The sequence below is a fragment of the Oncorhynchus tshawytscha genome, linkage group LG17, assembly GCF_018296145.1.
Source record: "Oncorhynchus tshawytscha isolate Ot180627B linkage group LG17, Otsh_v2.0, whole genome shotgun sequence".
Lineage (NCBI taxonomy): Eukaryota > Metazoa > Chordata > Actinopteri > Salmoniformes > Salmonidae > Oncorhynchus > Oncorhynchus tshawytscha.
In genome coordinates, this window is record NC_056445.1 from 8,818,628 (window position 1) to 8,828,784 (window position 10,157).

Sequence of the window (10,157 nt, forward strand, 5' to 3'; positions counted from 1 at the left end):
ATTTCACTGTTTAGAGGTATTCAAATTAATTGTGCAATGAAGATGATGGTGCTATCCATACTACGTACATTGTGCGTTGCTGTTCCATGCCTGTGCATCTTCAGCGTAATTAAACCACCTCAACTGGAATCCTACCTGTCTGTCATCTGTGCCCTTACCAGCACACGGGAGCGAACACTTAAAGTAAAATCTAACCGAAGGAATATACAGTCCACCAAGTCCTCATTTACATAGGGGTCCGTTCGAGCCGGATAAAGGTGTTTACTCCCGGTTCTAGGTGCAGCATGTTACCGGTGAAGCCTGGGCCTGGTCTGATCATCAAAGGTACCAAGCCTCACCTTATCCAAGTTATAAAAAAATATAAAAAAATACTAGCACAGCACAGTATGTCCATTGGCAAGAAGATTACCTTCAGCCTTGCATGGAGGAAGCTGCCAAGGTGACACCCCTCACGCCACCCAGTCCCTTCCTATCCAGCCAGGCCAGATGGGACACAATTCCAGATGAGTGGGAGACATTCAGAGAGTACAGGTCTGTCCTAAACCCTCATCTGACCCACGGGAGCAGAAGGATGAGCCACAGTAAGCAGAGGAAGGAGAAACAGAGGTCTGTCCATGGTCTACAACAGTCACTGGGAACAAAGGAAGCCACCTACAGAGCACGAGCTAGTGAGAGAGTACATTGAGCAAGAGAGAGCCCAGCTGCGGCAGTCCCAGCGGGCCATACAAGTCTGGCTCGCTCAGCTACGTGAGCAACACGAAGAGATGGTACAGCTCTGTGATGCCACAGCTCACATCCCAGTCTATAGCTAGTCTCTCTCCCACTAAGCCAGCCCCTACAGAGCCCTCACCCAGAGGTACCCTTCCAGCAGATAGATGTCTGATGGCACCACCACGGTCCGTGTCAGAGCTGGTTGAGCATACGAAGCCATCACCCAACAAAGAAGATACGGCTTGCGATGGACAGTATGACAACAGTGAGTGGCCTAACCCCCCAATGTGGCCTCCAGCAAGTGATAAGTCACTACTTCTGTGTCATCGGAGTGACACTCCAAGCCTACAGTGCGGCTACCAAGACCCTCCCGCCGGAGCTATGAATCAAATGAAATGAAATGTTTGAGTTCCCTCAGTCACGGCGCTCACTCCACCTGTCAGTTGGCTACTCCTCCACCAGTGTCAGCTCCTAAACACTCCCAGTGTGAAGTACCAGCCCGCTCCCGGTGCGTCTACCCGTCCCTGCCATTGGTTCTTAATTTGCCCTCAGCATGGGTTTTCAGCCTGTTCCTGACCAGATGTTTCAGTCTGCCGCCACAAAGAACCCATCAGCCAACAGTAGCCTGCAGCCAGCCGCTGTTCGAGTTTCCACCCGCTCCTGCTACAGAGCCAAAGTTAATCAACGAGGTGGACTCTTCAGCTGCTCCGGCTACAGAGCATCAGCCAGCAGTAGCCCCCGTGGTGCTCCAGACCAACATGGTGCTACAGCCCGATCCAGCCACAGGGGCTCTGCCTACCTACTATCTGTCTTGAGGCCCAGACCAGCTACCACAGATGGGGCCCAGTCTGGGGTTACTGGGGTTACTGGGGTTACTGCTGATCCCTACAAAGCTAACCTATTCTTCCCTCAGGTTCCTGTATGCAACTGACTATGGGGCCTAGTCTACCCTGTGCTCCAGTCTCCTGTCTGTTCCTGCTATAGGAGCGCAGCCTACTCCTTTCAAGTCAGACTCACTGTCTGGCAAGCATGAGGAGCAGCGTTCTCCACCCACAGGGGCCCAGACTGCTTCAGTCACCCGGGCAGCCCGGCTGGACCTGATGGTACAACCTGGCCCTATCTTTAGGTCACCAGCTCCTGCAACAGAGAGCCATCATGTTGCAGCCACAGGCCCACAGACGGCCGTTGATGCAGATCATCAGCCAGCATCTCCCTGGTTGCCATCAGCCGCAGCCCAGAGATCCTCAGCCCCAGTCGCAGTATCTCTGGCACCAGCTGCAGCCCAGGGGCCATCATCTGACTTTACATGACTTTACATTGAGTCATCCCTGTTTCAGTGAGGGGGGCTTCAACAGAAGCAAACGACAAGCCCCCCACCTGCTCCTGATGAGGAGCCCAGTTCATCTCCAGCCATGGGCCCACCACTTGGCCTTGGCTTCCAGACACCGGCTGCCCATGCAGTGCAGTTCCCACTTACCTCAGCACAAAGACACCAGCCCAGCTATGTTGGGGAGCCCCCACCTGGTCTTGAGAGGGAGCCCACCATGGCTTCCTCCACAGGGGCCGCTTCAGCCTCCGCCCTGAGGTCCCATCCAGTCCTTGCCAGCAAGGTCCTCTCCGACCCTGTGGGGGAGCCTCCGTCTGCTCCTCGTCGGAGACCTTCAGCGACACCTCCTGAGAGGCCAGAGCTCGACCCTGACATCTGGTCCCTTAAGTTCTCTGCCCTGCAACCTCCACTAGTCCCTGCCTGTGAGGTCCACCCTGGCACCATTGGGAGCCCGAACCTGCAAGTCTTCGAGAACCCTCTGTAGCTCTAGCCCAGGGTCCACAGTCACACCCTGCCTGGGGAGCTCGGCTGTCTTCTCTGGAGAACATGTCTGTCCCTGCTGTGAGACCTCAGCTCAGCCCAATTATCAGCTCGGATCAGGCTCCTGACCCTAAGATCAGGCAGGGACCTCATCTGGAGGTCCCTGCCTGATCCGGTTGGGCAGTCTCCGCCCTTTACGCTGTCGGCCATAGAGCTACTACCTGGCCCTGCTCTATGGGACAAGCCAGCTCCTGCCAATGGATCCCAGAGTTCTCTCTCCTTCGAGTCTTAGACCGTGTCAGCCCCAGAGACTGTTTCCTCTGACCTGTTGGACCACGTAGTTGGACCTGTCTGCCAGCCTTTACTTGCCGCAGTGTCCTGCCCTTAGTTATTAGTCAGGCCATGTTGCCAGGCCTTTAGGTGGCCCTGTCCTTAGCTCCCCAATCACCAGATACTCAGGAGTCCCTGGTGCCCTACTAGCTAAGCAGTCAGGTGTTCCCCCTAGTTTTCTGCCTTAGTAGTTCGGACTGTTTCCTGCTGTTGGAACAATGCAGCATTCCATCAATGGCATTCACCCCTCTCCCAGGAGGACATTCTCACCACAGTGTGCCCCTGATGGACTAAGTGTTCCTGCCCGGCTGTTACGGACAGCAGCTCCTCTACTCTACTAGTACAGAGAACCCTTTCCATCGTTTAAGTACTGGACTAGAGTTTATTTGTTATTAGTGGTTAAACCTAGCCAGGCCATCTGTTGATGGGGTGGCTAGACATCCCTAGACATCTGGTTTCATGCCTGTTAAGTTTGGGTAAGCTATGCAAGTAAGAGTTAAGTAAGTCAAGATAGTCAAGTTAACTATTGAGCCTTTCTTAGGAGTGAATTAATATAGTGAATTCAGGGGCGGCTGTACAAAAGGCTGTGAAGACTTTGCAGTTAATCATATCAGTAATGTTAGTTCATCATATCAGAGCTGTAGCTCCGCCCAGTGGTGAAGTGGAGCAGAGCATGCGGGGCAATCTCCAGCTCGGAGAAGATCAGCTCATGAGAAGTAAAGTGAGAGAATGTTCCAGCCATCCTTGCAGCCATTCCCACTAGTTACATTTCATAGTGTTAGCCAAGGCCAGTTTGTGTCCTTGTTGATATGTTAGTAAATATTTAATATCTTTCAGGTATTTATGTCTGAAGATGCACTTTGCAACGATAGTCAAATTTATGGTTATGCTAATTAGTCGTTTCTACTGCGAGCTAGCTAGTATTGTGAGGTGGCTAGCTCTGCTTTGGTTGTCAAATAATTTCGGACATTTTAACCCTGTATTTGTATAGGATAATGTCCCCCAGTGCGTAATTTATATGCCCTGTAATTCTATACTTTTATGGTACATCAGTATATGAGTATTACATTGTATTTGACTGTTTAGAGGTATTCAAGTTTATTGTGCATTTGTAGCCCTGGAATGAAGATGGTGCTATGCGTTGTAGTACAAGTGCAGCGTTGTGAAGGGTCGTTCGCGAACGAGTCGGCTCTAAGAGCCGGCTCTTGAAAGTGAACGTTGGGAGCCGGCTCGCATATCAGAAGAGCCGAATCTATTTATACAAATACATAAAAAATGAAGATATGAATAATCAAAAGATTTAAATTAATAGAATTAACTAATTCAAAGAACGAAAAAATAGATTAAATAATATAGGCCTAAATGCTCAAGCGCGCACACATTCGTTCTGACTGTCTACTCAGACAAACAGCCTCACCTGTTGTTCCTGTCAATCAGACACGCAGTGTCAACCAATGAACCAAAGATGCGTGTGGGAGGGCCGAGCCAACTCACTCCCACACTTAGCAGCCAAGGAGAGAGAGGAAGGACAGCTGTGAAAACAACAGCTGGAAAATGAGTCGGAAGCACAGTAGCATCTGGATGCATTTTAATAATGTAGACAATGTTAGAGCACAGTGTAGAATTTGCCAAAACAAAATCTCATATAAAGCCGGTTCTACGCACAACCTACACCAGCATATGCGAACTGTGCACCCAACTGTGAAGCTAGCTGTAGCGGAGCTTCGAGAAACTTGCGGGCCTGCTAGTGATAGTGGCGGAGTCAGCACCTTCACACGTGGAGTGGTATCCACTCAGTCAAGTAAGCCTACTCCGTGACCCACATTAACGCAGTCTTCTATGGACAAGGTTATGCCAAAGTCTATATCTGTCGCAAAACAAGGCCAAATTGATATTGCATTGGCTAAAATGATTGCCACTGATTTCCAAACATTTTCCATCGTGGAGGACAGGTTTTTAGAAATTATAGCAATAGTCACAATCGAATGTACACAATTCCAAGCAGGAAAACCCTTTCAAAATCACCTGATTGTAAGAGATGCTCTGAAGGTGATGAAGTCCACTGTGGAATACTTCAACCACAAGAGCACAGTAGGTGCTGAAAAACTAAAAGTCTATACAATGCCAGATGGGGATGCCTGTGCTGAGGCCTAAACAAGACTGCACTACAAGGTGGAATTCAATATTTTATATGTTGAAGCGGCTTCTTGAGTCAAAGGATCCATCATCTCTACCCTGGCCATTGTCACAAGGCACCTGCTGATGCTCTGACCCAAGAGGAAAGGGAGGTGGTGGAGGAGGTGTGCAGAGTCCTGGAACCCTTTGAGCAGGTCACTGTGGAGAGAGGTACAGTAAGGAGTTATTACTACATCATTATTTAATCCAGTATTATATATGTATATGAGCAGTAGATGAGAATGTAGTATCAGTAGACAAAACATGAACCTGAACTAATAAGTTACTGTTCTCTCTATTCAGCTATGTGACAGCCTCAAAAATGATACTCCTGTGTGAGGGTGTGCAGCGAATCACAGCCAGCTGCCAGAGAGAAGCAAATGTAACCACAGGACATGTGACAGTGCATCTTCAGCGTAATTAAACCACCTCAACTGGAATCCTACCTGTCTGTCATCTGTGCCCTTACCAGCACACGGGAGCAAACACATATTATGTAGAAAATCGTTTTATGTGAAACCACACCAAACATTGTTTAAACAATTAGTTTTATTTAGAAAAGTATAAGCTTATGTCTTTAGCATCGTCAATAATGCCATAGATTGACAGAAAAATGATGGCTATTTGTTTGGAATTGGGTTTTTTTGTCAAGAAATTAGCTCCACCTAATAATGGCAGAGATGAAAGGAGTTAAGATAGATTGTTCAATCATAGTTATTCTCAATAGTAATTAGTGAGAATAGGTGAGTATATCTGTAGAGAAATACAGTGCATTCAGAAAGTATTCAGACCCCTTGATATTTTCCACATTTTGTTACTACACAACCTTATTCCAAAATGGATTAAATATGATTTTTTACTCATCAATCTACACACGATACCATAATGACAAAGTGAAAAGATTGTATTTTTTTGTGCAAATTTACTAAAAATAAAAAACAGAAATACCTTATTTACATAAGTATTCTGAACCTTTGCTATGAGACTCGAAATTGAGCTCAGGTGCATCCTGTTTCCATTGATCATCGTTGAGATGTTTATACAACTTGGTTGGAGTCCACCTGTGGTAAATTCAATTGATTGGACATGATTTGGAAAGGCACACACCTGTCTATACAAGGTCCCACAGTTGACAGTGCATGTCCAAGCAAAAATTAAGGTCGAAGTAATTGGCCGTAGAGCTCAGAGACATGATTGTGTCGAGGCACAGATCTGGGGAAGGGTACCAAAAAATGTCTGCAGCATTGAAGGTCCCCAAGAACACAGTGGCCTCCATGACTCTTAAGTGGAAGAAGTTTGGAACCACCAAGACTTTTCCTAGAGCTGGCCGCCCGGCCAAAATGAGCAATCGGGGGAGAAGGGCCTTGGTCAGGGAGGTGACTAAGAGCCCAATAATCACTCTGACAGAGCTCCAGAGTTCCTCTGTGGAGATGGGAGAACCTTCCAGAAGGACAACCATCTTTGCAGCACTCCACCAATCAGGCCTTTATGGTAGAGGGGCCAGACGGAAGCCAAAACGCACCTAAATTACTCTGACCATGAGAAACAAGATTCTCTGGTCTGATGAAACAAAGACTGAATTCTTTGGCTTGAATGTCAAGCGTCACATCTGGAGGAAACCTGGCACCATCCCTAAATCAAATGAAATCACATTTTATTGGTCACACATGTTTAGCAGATGTAATTGCGGGTGTAGCGAAATGCTTGTGTTTCTAGCTCCAACAGTGCAGTAATATCTAACAAGTAATATCCATCAATTTCACAACAATACACACAAATCTAAAGTAAAGGAATGGAATATATAAATATTTGGACGAGCAAGTCGGAGTGGCATAGACTAAAATACAGTAGAATAGAATACAGTATACACATATGATATGAGTAATGCAAGATATGTAAACATTATTAAAGTGTCCAGTGATTTCAAGTCTATGTATATAGGGCAGCAGCCTCTAAGGTGCTAGTGATGGCTATTTAACAGTCTGATGGCCTTGAGATAGAAGCTGTTTTTCAAAACCAGTTTTGAACCATTTTTTGCTTTGTCATTATTGGGGTATTGGGTGTAGATTGATGAGGGAAAAAAACAATTTAATCCATTTTAGGAAAAGGATGTAACGTAATAAAATGTGGAAAAGGTAAAAGGGTCTTAATACTTTCTGAATGCACTTTATTTAGGTGGGCATACTGCGTCTGGCCACTACTACACCTGCACCACTGGGTGAGATTAAAGCAATGTTGACAGTGACACTGCACAAATAGGCAGACACAACACTTCTGCCTTGTATGATAGGGCTTTTTATATACTAGAGCCCTCAAACTACACTCTGGATCTCAAAGCCAGTTCCACCACATTTTCTCATTGTTCCCCTCTAATCAGGGACTGATTTATATCAGAGACTGATACCCCTGTATGACATATTTCCCTCAGTTTTTCGAGAGGGACAGACACACTGTAATTTGTGATTCACTAAAAGGACTTTGTATTTGACTTGCGTTGTGTAGAATCTTCATTGTTCCTTACAGCCCCTCATATCCTACACATGTTCAGTAGAGAAGAACATCCATAGACATGGAGCTGCTGCAGCAGCTAGACCATTTGCTACAGATAACACACACACACACACACACAGGAATGGATGAACACACACATTGTCATAATTTCCACATAGAAAGGCTTAAAGTCTGCACTGAGAACCTTATGAGATGTATTTATGTTTATTTGTGCGTGTGTGTGTGTAGGGAGTGAGGAGGCAGACTCTCGTACCCTTTTTCCTCTCTGAAGGGGTTAGTGTACGAGAGCTCTAACTTGCTGCTTCTGATGCTGCTCCCTCTGAGGAAGAACATCCTGAAAACAATGACCTTCCTCTTCTTTCACCGGGACACACATCTTAACCTCCATATGTGAGTGTGTCCATGTGTATTTATTATGGATCCCCATTAGCTACTCTTCCTGGGGTCCAGCAAAATAAGGCAGTTATACATTTAAAAAAAACATTACAATACATTCACAACAGATTTCACAACATATATTAAGTGTGTGGCCTCAGGCCTCTACTCTACTACCACATACAGTGGGGCAAAAAAGTATTTAGTCAGCCACCAATTGTGCAAGTTCTCCCACTTAAAAAGATGAGAGAGGCCTGTAATTTTCATCATAGGTACACTTCAACTATGACAGACAAAATGAGAAAAAAAATCCAGAAAATCACATTGTAGGATTTTTAATGAATTTATTTGCAAATTATGGTGGAAAATAAGTATTTGGTCAATAACAAAAGTTTATCTCAATACTTTGTTATATACCCTTTGTTGGCAATGACAGAGGTCAAACGTTTTCTGTAAGTCTTCACAAGGTTTTCACACACTATTGCTGGTATTTTGGCCCCTTCCTCCATGCAGATCTCCTCTAGAGCAGTGATGTTTTGGGGCTGTTGCTGGGCAACACGGACTTTCAACTCCCTCCAAAGATTTTCTATGGGATTGAGATCTGGAGACTGGCTAGGCCACTCCAGGACCTTGAAATGCTTCTTACGAAGCCACTCCTTCGTTGCCCGGGCGGTGTGTTTGGGATCATTGTCATGCTGAAAGACCCAGCCACGTTTCATCTTCAATGCCCTCGCTGATGGAAGGAGGTTTTCACTCAAAATCTCACGATACATGGCCCCATTCATTCTTTCCTTTACACGGATCAGTCGTCCTGGTCCCTTTGCAGAGAAACAGCCCCAAAGCATGATGTTTCCACCCCCATGCTTCACAGTAGGTATGTTTTTTTTGGATGCAACTCAGCATTCTTTGTCCTCCAAACATGACGAGTTGAGTTTTTACCAAAAAGTTATATTTTGTTTTCATCTGACCATATGACATTCTCCCAATCTTCTTCTGGATCATCCAAATGCTCTCTAGCAAACTTCCGACGGGCCTGGACATGTACTGGCTTAAGCAGGGGGACACGTCTGGCACTGCAGGATTTGAGTCCCTGGCGGTGTAGTGTGTTATTGATGGTAGGCTTTGTTACTTTGGTCCCAGCTCTCTGCAGGTCATTCACTAGGGGTGAGATCTTGCATGGAGCTCCAGATCGAGGGAGATTATCAGTGTCTTGTATGTCTTCCATTTCCTAATCATTTCTCCCACAGTTGATTTCTTCAAACCAAGCTGCTTACCTATTGCAGATTCAGTCTTCCCAGCCTGGTGCAGGTCTACAATTTTGTTTCTGGTGTCCTTTGACAGCTCTTTGGTCTTGGCCATAGTGGAGTTTGGAGTGTGACTGTTTGAGGTTGTGGACAGGTATCTTTTATACTGATAACAAGTTCAAACAGATGCCATTAATACAGGTAACGAGTGGAGGACAGAGGAGCCTCTTAAAGAAGAAGTTACAGGTCTGTGAGAGCCAGAAATCTTGCTTGTTTGTAGGTGACCAAATACTTATTTTCCACCATAATTTGCAAATAAATTCATTAAAAATCCTACAATGTGATTTTCTGGATTTTTTTTCTCATCTTGTCTGTCATAGTTGAAGTGTACCTATGATGAACATTACAGGTCTCTCTCGTCTTTGTAAGTGGGAGAACTTGCACAATTGGTGGCTGATTAAATACTTTTTTGCCCCACTATATCTACAACACAAAATCCATGTGTATGTGTGTGTATAGTGTGTATGCTATCATGTGTTTGTATGCATGTGTCTGTGCCTATGTTTGTGTTGCTTCACACTCCCCGCTGTTCTATAAGGTGTATTTTTAACAGTTTTTAAAAATCTAATTTTACTGCTTGCATGAGCTACTTGATGTGGAATAAAGTTCCATGTAGTCATGGCTCTATGTAGTACTGTGCACCTCCCATAGCCTGTTCTGGACTTGGGGACTGTGAAGAGACTTCTTGTGGCATGCCTTGTGGGGTATGCATGGGTGTCTGAGCTGTATGCCAGTAGTTCAAACAGACAGCTTGTTGCATTCAACATGTCAATACTTCTCACAAATACAAGTAGTGATGAAGTCAATCTCTCCTCCACTTGGAGCCAGGAGAGATTGACATGCATATTATTAATGTTATCTCTCTGTGTACATCCAAGAGCCAGCCTCGCTGCCCTGTTCTGAGCCAATTGCCATTTTTCTAAGTGCCTCTTTGTGGCACATGA